The sequence below is a fragment of the Apodemus sylvaticus genome, chromosome 14, assembly GCF_947179515.1.
Source record: "Apodemus sylvaticus chromosome 14, mApoSyl1.1, whole genome shotgun sequence".
Taxonomy (NCBI): domain Eukaryota; kingdom Metazoa; phylum Chordata; class Mammalia; order Rodentia; family Muridae; genus Apodemus; species Apodemus sylvaticus.
The window spans coordinates 45147423-45160547 of NC_067485.1; positions in this window are offsets into that span (position 1 = coordinate 45147423).

Consider the following 13125-nt stretch of genomic DNA (forward strand, 5'->3'; position numbering starts at 1 on the left):
GGTCTCACAACTGTATAGTCTGCGTACACTCACCACGGGTAGACCTTTCCATTGTGTATTTGTCCAGAGACCGCTTCTTTCCCATTTGTAACTCGTAAGTCTGCACGGAGTTGCCAAAGGGAGTTTCGTATCTTCAGACATTCCCTGCTGGTTTCAGATAGCCAGCTCACTTTCTTACACTCTGTCTCTACGTTTTCGACCTTGGGAAGGTGGAGGATATAGCACAGTGCTTGAGCGTCTGTACACATCAAGGTTCAGTCCCCAGTACACAGTGGAGTGGGCATGGGAGCAACTTTGGATTCTTCATCTGAAACATGAGAGAAATTTGTCAGCTGTTCCCCATATTGAGGGAGGCAAAGATGATTCAAAAGAAGTTACTGTAAGCTTGAGAGAAAGGCTGTTGGAATCAGGAAAAATCAGAAGGTACAGATGTGGTACACATACTGACTTTAGGCAAAATGCTCATACAAATAAAGTTCTTTTTAAAACACACACACACACACACACACACACACACTCACACATGGTTAGTCAATCCCCAAATCCTACAAAGTAGAAAGAGAGAGCTAACTTCTCAATGCATAGATTAAATGAACTAAAGAGTCCTCACAAGAGGCATCACAATGTGTCAATTAACCTTCGTAATAAAAAGTCAGAATCACCAAAATATGTCCACATCGCATTAAAGACGGAGACTTCCTGTTGGAGGGAGTTTGACCAAGAGTAAGTCAATCGCCAAATCCTACAAAGTAGAAAGAGAGAGCTAACTTCCCGATGCATAGATTAAATGAACTAAAGAGTCCTCACAAGAGGCATCACAATGTGTCAATTAACCTTCGTTATAAAAAGTCAGAATCACCGAAATATGTCCACATCGCATTAAAGACGGAGACTTCCTGTTGGAGGGAGTTTGACCAAGAGTAAGTGCAAATTAGAATCTGTACTTCTCAGCCGTGTCGTCCATTTGCTTCCGTGTGTATTCACATATAGTTTATCTGCATATTGTGACTATGTGCGTGTCCTGGCCTCTCTGTATTTGTCTGTTGTATGAGTCTGAATCTGTGCCCACCTGAATGTTGTCTTGTCTTCTAGATGTCTCCCTAGCAAAAGGGCATTGCTCTGTATTTATTGAACACATCAGAAAACGTCGCATGGGGAAGGAATGAAAAATGTTTTGCAGAAGTTAACGGAGTTTTACAAGGTATTGTACTTAACTGACTCCAATTAACCCCGAAGCACTCAGAGAAGCAAACACAACTGCCATCAAGAAATTATCCATGGTTTTTTTTTCCAGCATTTATAACAGGTATTTGTTTTATAAACCTGCTTTCATCTTGCCTTCTGTTTTTAAAACATGCTTATAACACAGAGACACATACATTGTCTTCTGAGTCAGAGCCATGAAAAAGTTCCCATCTTAAGATTAAAGCTTAGGCTCTAAAAGTTGATAACATGGAAAACCCAAAGCAAGTGGAGTTAGTTGTTACATTGTCTTTTTTTTTTTTTTTTTTGAAAAGCACGTTCTTTTATTGAAACAAGAAGTAAAAGCATGTTTTTTGGTTCTCTTAGCCTCTCTCTTGCCCCCTCTGGGGCTCTTCCCTTCCACCCTCTCCTCCCCCTCTCTCCTCCCCCCCCTCTCTCCTCCCCCCTCTCTCCTCGTGGTCAAGGCTGGCCTCTACTTCTATTCTGGAGAGAATAGACCTTTCTCTGCCTCTACTACCTCCTTAACTCCCCTTCCCATGCCCTGAATAAACTCTATTCTATGCTAAAAAAAAAAAAAAAGTAAAAGCATTTTATAATAAAATTAAAGATTTACATGGAAAATATTTCTGATAAAATAGAAAAGATATATGAAGAAACACGTTAAAATTGACAATTTTGTGGAAAATTAAAGAGTAAAAGTGGTAGACATAAAAAACATTGCTAAGTTACTTGAAAAAGGAAGTAAAAACATTTTATGATATAATTGAAGATTTACATGGAAAATATTTCTGATAAACTTGTAGAAAAATATGGAGAAATATGTTAAAATTGAAGATTATCGTGGAAAATTTTATATAGATATAATAATGATAGGCACAAAAGTATTCCTAAGTTGCTTGAATGTGGAATTATAACCATTTTCTGATAAAATTGAAGATTTACATGGAAAATATTTCTGATAAAATTGAAGAAATATATAGAAAAGCATGTTAAAATTGAAGATTATCATGGAAAATTATACAGATAAAATAATAGGCATAAAAATAATTCTAAGTTGATTGAAAGTGGAATTATAAACATTTTCAGGTAAAATTGCAGATTTGCATGGAAAATATTTATGATAAAATTCAAGAAATATATATAAAACATGTTAAAATTGACTATTTTATGGAAAATTATACAGATAAAATGGTAGATATAAAAAACCTTTCTGAATTAATTAAAGGTGGAATTAAAAACATTTTGTGATAAAATCAGAGATTTACATGGAAAACATTTCTGACAAAATAGAATAAATATATAGAAAAACATGTTAAAATTGAAGATTGTCATGAAAAATAATGCAGATAAAATGGTAGACATAAAAACATTACTAAATTAATTGAAAGAGGAATTACAAACATTTTCTGATAAAATTGAAGATTTACATGAAAACTATTTCTGTTAGTCTATGTCTTTTATTGGGGAATTGAGTCCATTGATGTTAGGAGATATTAAGGAATAGTGATTGTTGCTTCCTGTTATTTTTGATGTTTGTGTGGCTATCTTCTTTTGGGTTTTTTGGAAGAAGATTACTTTCTTACTTTTTCTAGGGTGTACTTTCCCTCCTTGTGTTGGTGTTTTCCATCTATTAGCCTTTGTAGGGCGTGATTTGTGAGAAGATATTGTGTAAATTTGGTTTTATCATGGAATATCTTGGTTTCTCCATCTATGGTGTTTGAGAGTTTTGCTGGGTATAGTAGTCTGAGCTGGCATTTGTGTTCTCTTAGGGTCTGTATGAGGTCTGCCCAGAATCTTCTAGCTTTCATAGTCTCTGGTGAGAAGTCTGGTGTAATTCTGATAGGTCTGCCTTTATAAGTTACTTGACCTTTTCCCCTTACTGCTTTTAATATTCTTTCTTTGTTTAGTGCATTTTGTGCTTTGATTATTATGTGCCAAGAGGACTTTCTGTTCTGGTCCAATCTGTTTGCAGCTCTGTAGGCTTCTTCTATGTTCTTGGGCATCTCTTTCTTTAGGTTAGGGAAGTTTTCTTCTATAATTTTGTTGAAGATATTTACTGGCCCTTTAAATTGTAAATCTTCGCTCTCTTCTATACCTATTATACTTAGATTTGGTCTTCTCATTGTGTCCTGGACATTTTGGGTTACAAGCTTTATGCATTTTGCATTTTCTTTGACTGTTGAGTCAATGTTTTCTCTGGTATCTTCAGCACCTGAAATTCTTTCTTCTATCTCTTGTATTCTGTTGTTGATGCTTGCATCTATGACTCCTGAATTCTTTCCAAGGTTTTCTTTCTCCAGAGATGTCTCACTTTGTGATTTCTTTATTGTTTCTACTTCCACTTTTAGATCCTGGATGGTTTTGTTTAGTCCTTTCATTAGGTTGTTTGTGTTGTGTTTTCCTATAATTCTTTAAGGGATTTTTGTGTTTCCTTTTTAAGAGCTTCTGCCTGGTGACCCATGTTCTCCTGTATTTAAGGAATTTTTGTGTCTCCTCTTTAGGGACCTTTACCCATTGACCCATGCTCTCCTGTATTTCTTTAAGGGAGCTATTTAAGTCCTTCTTGAAGCCCTCTATCAGCATCATGAGATACAATTTTAAATCCAACTCTTGCTTTTCCCGTGTGTTGGGGTATTCAGGACTTGCTGTGGTAGGAGAACTGGGTTCTGATGTTGCCAAGTAGTCTTGATTTCTGTTGGTAGGGTTCTTGTTCTTGCCTTTTGCCATCTGGTTATCTCTGGTGTTAGTTGGTCTTGCTGTCTCTGGCTGGAGCTTGTCCCTCTTGTGGGCCTGTAAGCCTGTGTCTGTACTTCTGGGAGACCAACTCTCTTCTGGCAAGGTTTGTGCACAGAAGGCTGTGGAGTTTCCCGGCTCCCAGGTACAAATGGCGGCCAGAAGACCTCTGTCCCAGCTGCTCCACTGATCGTCTGCCCTGTGTACTCCCAGCTGTTCCCCTCCAGAGAGAAGGTGGAGATCTCACCTCCCTGCTCAGAAGTGAAAGCACTGCTGGGAGCTCACTCTCTCCTGGTGGGCTGTGCACAGAAGGCTGTGGGGCTGCCTGGTTCCCTGGTGCAAATGGCCATTACATTGTCTTCTTAAAGGCAGGTTAAACAGACTACACAACAGGCTATCAATCTTAAGTGACCTCAAAGTATATAATTAACTCAGCTGTGAGTTCCAAACATCAAATGCCAAAAGTTCCAGTCTTTTTTAATATGAGATATTTTTATAATAATCTATACTTGAAAGTTGTCCCCTCACCTCCACAAGTTCACCCACACTCACACACATACATGTTAAATAAATAAAAACTCAGATTATCAACCAACTATTAAAAAATGTTAAAGATGGGGCTGAGAAAGTGCCTCAGCAGTGCTGAGTACTCAATGCTCTTGCAGAGCACTGGGGTTTAGCTCAGAACCCATGTTAGGTGGCTCATAACCACCTCTAGCTTCAGTTCCAGGGGCTCTGATTTCTTCTTCTGGCTTCAGAAACCACTTGAATATACATGGTGCACATCTGCCTAGGCACACATATACCTAAATAATTAAAACATAAAAAATGTTTGAAAATATAGCCTACAATATCAAACCTTCAGCCAAGATTTAATTCTTTATATAAAAATAAGCAAACACATCTCATCAGTTCCAAATTTCCGGGGTTTTTTTTTCCATTGAAAAACATTAAAATGATTAGTGTGTGTGTATAAAGTATACGTATGAACATTTGCATTACAGCATGCATGTGGAGGTCAGAGGACAACTTTGTAGGGTCGGTACTCTCCATCAACCTGGGTCTCTGGACTGAGCTGAGGTCACCAGGCTTGCTGGGAAGCACCTGTTATTGGCTGAGCCACCTTGCTGTCCTGCTTTCATTTGAGTAATAGTAAAATCCTATGTATATGTGTTTTGGTCTTATATGGTTTTTTAGATAAGGTAACAATGTTGCTCAGGCTGGTCTTGCATTCACAGACAATGCTCTTACATCAGCTTTCTGAGTGCAGAGACAATAGGCACCCACCACATGCACAGCATGGGAACTCACTCTGTGCCTGACTTTGTCTAAATCTCTCTAGGGTTTAAAAACATCACTTTTAACCCCTGAAAAATAATGTAGATGCTTAATATCGATGTCTCCAGAGTGTGAAATGAAGGGTCCTGGAAAGCCACGCCCATCTTGTCTCTGCATCTCCGCCTCCCCAGCTCCTGGAAGGCCACGCCCATCTTGTCTCTGCATCTCCGCCTCCCCAGCTCCTGGAAGGCCACGCCCATCTTGTCTCTGCATCTCCGCCTCCCCAGCTCCTGGAAAGCCACGCCCATCTTGTCTCTCACTTCCCCAGCTCCAGACCCTTTTGCTTCAGCTGCCTCCAGGCCCGCTGACATCCCTCCCAATCCCCAATTGTCAGGCTGCATCCATCACAGTGTTAAGGGAGACCACAGCAATGACTTCCTGGGTAAAGGTGGGTAATTCTTGTTTTCTTGGTTTTTTCTTATAATGTTTTTTTATTGGATATTTTTTATTTACATTTCAAATGATATCCCCTTTCCTGGTTTCCCTCCTCACAGAAACCCCCTATCCCATCCTCTCTTCCCCTGCTTCTATGAGGGTGTTCCTCCACCCACCCCACTCACACCTCCCTACCCTTGATTCCCCTACACTGGGACATCTATTGAGCCTTCCTAGGACCAAGGGCCTCTCCTCCCACTGATGCCTGACAAGGTTGTCCTCTGCGACATATGCAGCTGGAGTCATGTCTACTCCTTGATTGACAGCTTAGTCACTGGGAGCTCTGGGGGGGTTGGGTTGGTTGATATTGTTGTTCTTCCAAGAAATACTTGCTAAAAGGAGCCTGATATGGCTGTCTCCTGAGAGACCCTGCCAGAGCCTTACAAATACAGAGGCGGATGCTCACAGCCAACCATTGGACTGAGCGTGGGGTCCCCAATGGGGGAGTTAGAGAAAGGACTGAAGGAGCTGAATATGGGTAACACACATTACACCCATGTGTATCTCACAGAAAAATACCCAACTTTATATTATTTTTTTTAAAGTCACTCAATCTTTACAAAGTGCATACAAATACTTATCTGTATTCAGTATTTATATACTCCCAGAGTCTGAACCATCAACCAAAGAGCATACACGGGCTAGACCTAGCCCCCAGTACAGAAACATGTATGTAAGCAGAAACATGTATTCAGAAACATGTATATAATCAGATGTGCGGCTTGGTCTTCAAGCGGGTCCTCCAACAACTGGAACATGAGGTGAGCTGTCCCTGAATATGCTGCCTTCTGTGGATCCTGTTCTCCTAACTGGGCTGCATTGTCTAGCATTAGTGTGAGAGTTTGTGCCTACTCCACCAGTAACTTAATGTGCCAGGGAGGGTTGGTACCCAGGCTTGGGCCTGGGGCTCTGCCTTCTCAGAGGAGAAGGGGGGAGTAGGAGGGGTGAAATAGGGGCAGGGGGGACTGCGATCAGGATGTAAAGTGAATAAATTAATTAATTAATGGAAAAATGAGAACATAATAGACCACTTGAAAATCTTATTTTTCAAGATGACTCCATTTAGAGGACTGTCAGGTCATACAGGCAGTCAAAATATTCAGAAATGAGCATAAACTGTACTATAAGAGTTCAGAAAATTAGATAAATGCCAGTATTCCTCAGAAACTTGTGAAACCGGTTCGCACTTGCCAAAAGGAGTCATTTCCCTTATCTCTGGCAGAAGGAGCATAGGGCTACCTGTGGTGCCTGTCAGCACGTCATACTGGCCCACACTGGCCCATACTGGCCCACACTGGCCCACACTGGCCCACACTGGCCCATACTGGCCCACACTGGCCCACACTGGCTCCAGGCTCCCTCCGTATCACAAGTAGCTTTTACACATTTCAGAGTCCAGGCTAGAATCCTGCCTGCCCTTCTCACCTTGTCCTGTATCCTAAATCCCAGGGAGCTCATAGGTGTGTCCTCTCCCAGCTACTCACACTTCTAATAATGCATCATTATACTCTCTGTGCTTTCTACCCCCGGTTACTCTCCCTTCTCTCACAGATAGCCCTGGCCATGGCCAGTCTGCTGACTGTGCTCAGTCTAGTTCTTTCTCTGCTCTGGGCTCTTCCAGATGCCTCTAGCTATTCTCTCTCTCTCTCTCTCTCTCTCTCTCTCTCTCTCTCTCTCTCTCTCTCTCTCCTACAGCCTGCTCACATCTAAAGACTACAAGTCCACAGAATTAATCCAGTTCAGCTACTCTGTGTTCTAAACAATCAGTGCTGAGTGAAGGCATTCCCACATTTATCACACTTACAAAGTCTCTCTCTAATGTGGCCTCTCTGGTGAGTCATAAGGAGTGTCTGGCTCCTAAAGCTTTTATTGCACTGACTGTCCTGGTAAGGTTTCTCACCAGTGTGGATATGAAGATGCTGGGAAAGCCGTGCATTCTGAATAAAGGCTTTGCTGTCCTCATTACACTGCTAATGCTTCTCTCTGGTGTGTATTCGCTGATGCTGGACAAGGTGTGAGCAAAGGCAGAAAGGCGCCCCACATCCATTACATCCATCCTGTTCCTCCCCTGTGTGGGTTATTCCATGTCTAATGAGGTCACTGCAGGCACTGAAGGCTTTCCCACACTCCTTACATTGGTATGGTTTCTCTCCAAAGTGGCTCTACTGATGTTCATGCAAGCCTATTTTTTTTTTAACGATTTATTTATTTATTATATGTGAGTACACTGTAGCTGTCTTCGGACACACCAGAAGAGGGCATCAGATCTTATTACGGGTGGTTGTGAGCCACCATGTGGTTATCGGGATTTGAACTCAGGACCTCCAGAAGAGCAATCAGTACTCTTAACTGCTGAGCCATCTCTCCAGCCTCTCAAGCCTAATTTCTGGTTAAAGCCTTCCCACACTCCTCACAGTCATATGGTTTCTCCCCAGTGTGGATTCTCTGGTGTTGAGTGAGGACTGTGATGTGCTTATAAAAAGATAAAGAAGTATAAGATATGTTCTGTAGGTGTGTGGTGAGTTATGGGGGAGAGGGGTACCTCAGCGAGCCCATGAGGAGAGTTAAGAGGGTAGTAGAAGCAGAGAAAAGCAGAGAGAAGGAGAGAGTAGAGAAGTAGGGGCTGGCCATGACCACGTGGAGAGAGGGGGGAAGGGAATGGGGAGGGGGAGCAAGAGGGAGCAAGAGAGCGAGAAGCAAGAGAGGGAGGCAAGAGAGAGAGGAGGGCCAAGCTTCCCCTTTCATAGAGGGCCAGGCCGACCTGGCTATTGCTAGGTAACTGTAGGGAGGAGCATACTTGGCTGTTGCCAGGTAACTGTGGGGTGGAGTTTAGACAGACTCCTAAGGGACTGAGCTCTGAGTGGAGCTCTTCCCACACTCAGTGCACCTGTGTCATCTCTCTCCATCAGGGCGTTGGTGCTGCCTTCGCATCTTCTTATGTTTACAAGCCTCTCTGTTCTAGGATCCAGACGAGCATCTCTTTGGAGTGTAATATCCCCAAATGCTCTGAATCCGTTAAGACGTCTTGCTTTGATGTAGCCCTTGCTTTACAGGGATAGTTTTACCACCTGGAACAGTAGCCAGAAGGACAATAAATGGATCCACATCAGAAAGATGCATCCTAGGAATGCAAAACTTGAAGTTTACATAATGTAAGCATGGGTTAAATAGAGATATCAGAGAAATGTTTACCACATTTCTGTGGCTGAAATGGCTGGAGAAAAATCAAGACACAAAGAGGATATACACAAGCAGATACCACAGAATATTCACCACATGAAAGGCAATATCCTAAGTGGTTCATGCTTGTTCAATCTTCAAGTAAGTCTTTACCTAAGGTACTTAGATTTTTCTATGTCAGGGACCAAAATCTTAAGGACAGGAAGGTTGTCTACTTGTCTATTTAGTAGCAGTGCTCAATTCTAGCCCCTGTAGTGTGGCCTCAGAACACAGTCTTCAGTAAGCCTTATTGAAGCTACCAGAATTCACTTGAATGGACCTGTACAATCCTTATCTTGTTCTTGCAATCGGGGGATGCCAAAAGATTCATGTTTGAGCTGTGTCACCCTGGACTGGTTGGCTGGTGCCTTCTGCTTGCCTTTCAAAAGCACCACATCTTCTGAGGGCGTATCAGAATGCCCATGCTGCTGATCTAGGGCTGGTGGGTTTATAGAACGATCAGAGCCTGAGGGATTATGTGGAGCCATGTTTTCTTAAGAAATAAAAAAGGAAAAAAAAAACTTTGTAGAAAGATGGCTCAATAGGACCTAAGTTCTATATTCCACCAAGAACAGAAAAGAGAACGAAAGTGAGTCTGTGTGGCAGTTTCCAATAGGTCAAGTTATTAGACACATCTCCCTTTAAACAGTGACATCTAATGGAGATCAGTGGTAACGGGCCTGAAATCTATTCCACAGGCGGCTGAGGAAGAGCTCAGATTCAAAGCAGCCTGGAGAATGAAGTGAGACTCTGTCTTAAGACACAGAAGTTGCAAGACGATGAGAATATAGTGTATCTGGCATTGACTTGCTTAGCTTCGACAAGGCTAAGGTTCAGTCCTCCCCACCAGAAAGAACACGAAGGGGTTGAGGGTCGGGGGAGTCTAATTTCTCTGTCCTGGAGAGCTCATGGCTCCTTTCGATGGAAATATGACAGGAGTGATGACATGTAACTTCTGTATATAGTGATTTTTAAAAGGCTTTGTAGCTTTTTCCTCTTGCTTTCTCTCCACTGGAGAAAACTATCTGACATGCCATGGAAACAAGCGATCCCATTGCAATATACCTTATTACATATAATTTACCTTAGTAAATTGCTATGTGCTGTTTGACCTCACAGAAAAAAAAAAAAAAAGCTGGTTCTGGAGAGGCTTGGCTCCTCCACTTCAGGCCCAGGCATGTTTATCTAGACGTATCCTTCAAGACCTCTTGTCTGGGGAAGGATAGGCTGCCCCATCCCTGGCCCTGAGGCAAGAAGAAAGACAAAAGATTGCTTATGAGTAAAACTACCATGTCCTTGGGAGCCTGGTTTGGTTACCTATGTAGTAACTCATAACCACCCATAAGTACAGTTCCAGGAGATATAACACCCCTTTCTGAACTCTGTGGACAATTGGCATACACATGGTACACATAACTGCAGGCAAAACACTTGTACACATAAAATAAATCTAAAATAAAATTTTAAGAAACAAATACATGTGATTGTTTTTTAAATGCCAGTGGCGGTTAAGTCTCACCAGAGGAAGAACTTCTGCCTGCGACCTTCTTTGCTGACCAGATGCTCAGCTGACCGTGTGTGACCGCACACATCTCAGTCTTTTCGTGTCTACTTTGTTCAGATCTGATGCGTTAGTCATCTTCTTGTGGTGTCGTTCTCTTCTGCTTGCTTATGTTGAATAATGTCACTCATTTTGAAATCAAAAGCATAGCCATGCTAGATCATTCGCCTTGATGAAAATAATTGGAAAAGTTGTCAGAATCCACAAATGCCATTACTGTCTCTAAGGAGGGAACAGCCCAATGTTGCTGAGGAAATCCCCAGCTGGGGACACCTCCCCTTTTGCATGGTGGCTCAGGGCCGGGTTTCGTGAGCAGTCAGTCAGTAGTCCAACAAGCTCAAAGATTCTAAGCTACACCATGAGGCTCAGGCTTTGCAAATGGTTACAGGGAGAAATAGTGAATGAGACAAGTAATGCGACCCAACCAAGTGATTAAAAAATAACACAGCTGGGGAGCTGGGCAACTGATCCACGTGAGGGCGAGCCAGAGCGCTCCCTTCACACCCCTAGTGGGCAGCTCTAGGAGCGCTCGGATGACTCCTATGCACTGACTTCCTGGGAACTGCGACAGATCCTTAACGGGAATGGACTGTGCACTTCAAGAGGGTCAGTGGGTAAAGGCTCTTGCCATGCAAACTTGGTAACCTGGTTTGATCCCACTGATGTATATAAGAACTGGACATGTAATTGTCCAGAAGTTTAAAGGCCGGCTAGCATGGCGTCTACAGAGAAGTAGAAGCAACGAGAGGGACCATGGCTCAACAAGACAGAAGGTGAGAACCGACTCCCAAAACATCGCCCTTTTCTTACACACATATACCATAATTCATAAACACACACATAATACACATGAACAATAATAAATAATAAAAAATAAAGCATAGCGACCGTAACCAATGCTTCCCCTGCCGTTTCTGCTGGCGATGTGTCTCGGCATTTGGTTGCTTATCTGCTGCTCATTGCTTCGCGCCCTTGGTTCTGCTTGCTAAGTATTTAATAAACTCATTCATTCAGAATGGAAACGTTATCGTGGATCATTCTCGGTGGAAGACCTAGGATGAGTCAGTGCGGCAAAGGACTAAGACTTCCTGCTGACGGACAGAGAGAAACTGAATTACCAACAACCACACAGCGGGGTTGTTCCAGAAGGGTCTGTCACCCTTATTTACGCTATCAGATGGCTATACTAGTCTTGACTGACACCTTCATTCAAAACCTCATTAGATTCTTGAAAGCAACAGCCATATTACTAATTCACACAAACTCAAATACTTGTTTATCATTCAAGGAGTGATTGTTTACACAGAAATAGGGAACGCAGGCTTGTAACCAAAGGCAACCAACCTCTGCTCGTCAATATTCAGTGTCTAGAACCCCAACCTTCATCTCACCTCCTTTCCAGCCTTGCTAAGGTCTTAAAGCATTGCCGCCACCTCCTCCCCGCTGTCGGGGTGCTGCTCACGAACCCAGGCCTGCAGCTCCCCTGGCAGGATGGTCAGGAACTGCTCGAGCAGCAGCAGCTCCAGGATCTGCTCCTTGCAGTGGTTCTGCAGAGTTTCCACAACTGGCTCAGAACTTTCCAAGGCCCAGGAGTCCCTTGGTAACAAAAATGCCTAAAATGTTGCAAAAAAGCCTCTAGGCCAGAAAAGCTGTTCACAGGAGAGGACCTTCCTGGACCTTCACACTCTTAAAGACATCCTGTCCCCATGGTGAAACCACTCTGGGATTAATTTAGAGGGGTCACAGCAGTGAGTTGAAAGAATATGATTAAAGACTCCAGTCTTTTGACTCAGTCTTCTTAAGGAGCATGAACCTGACCACACAATACTATGCAAATAGTAAATAAAAGTAGTGAGAAAATAGGGAATGGAAACAATGTATAGAATTGATATCAATTAAAAATAGCCAGGCATGGTGGCACAAGCCTTTAATCCTGACATTTGGGAAGCAAAAGAAGCCAGATCTTTGAGATTTGGAGGCCAACTTAGTTTATATATTGAGTCCCAGGCTAGCCAGAGCTATGTAGTGAGAGCTTGCCTGAAAATAAAAATATTTTTTAAGTATAAATAGGTGTTACTTGCATATGTTTGGGAAAAGCATAAGGTAAATGGTACACTAATGGTCTCAAGTCTTAATCCTTTCCTATATTCTTGTATTTGTAACACCTTCCACTCTTGAACTGCGACTCTGAGCTCAATCATGTGATTTAATTTGGCTCACGTGCTGTTGGCAAAGCAAAGACCTGAGGGTTTGCCAGTGACTGGGTTTGACTTACCTTTTCCCTCTCACATTGGCATAAGGTTATACCCAGGCAAAAGTTTTCAGATGATCTGAGACTCAAGAAGAGTTAAATCACCCCACTAATGATGAGACCAGCCTAAACCAGCTAAACATGAAGAGGTTGATAGAGATATGGGTATGCCTAACTTAAAACCTGTAGAATTATGTGGCCATTCTATAACTGACAGCAAACATACAAATATGCTGTGCCCACCATTGGCCAGCTGTGGCCCAAGGCCCAGGGATATTCCACTATTCTGTCAGAGCAACAGATAACTAAAATACAGGAATGAGGATGTGGAGCAAATGAGGAAAATGAGTATGCTTTTGATTGTGCAGTTTGTATACCCGTATAC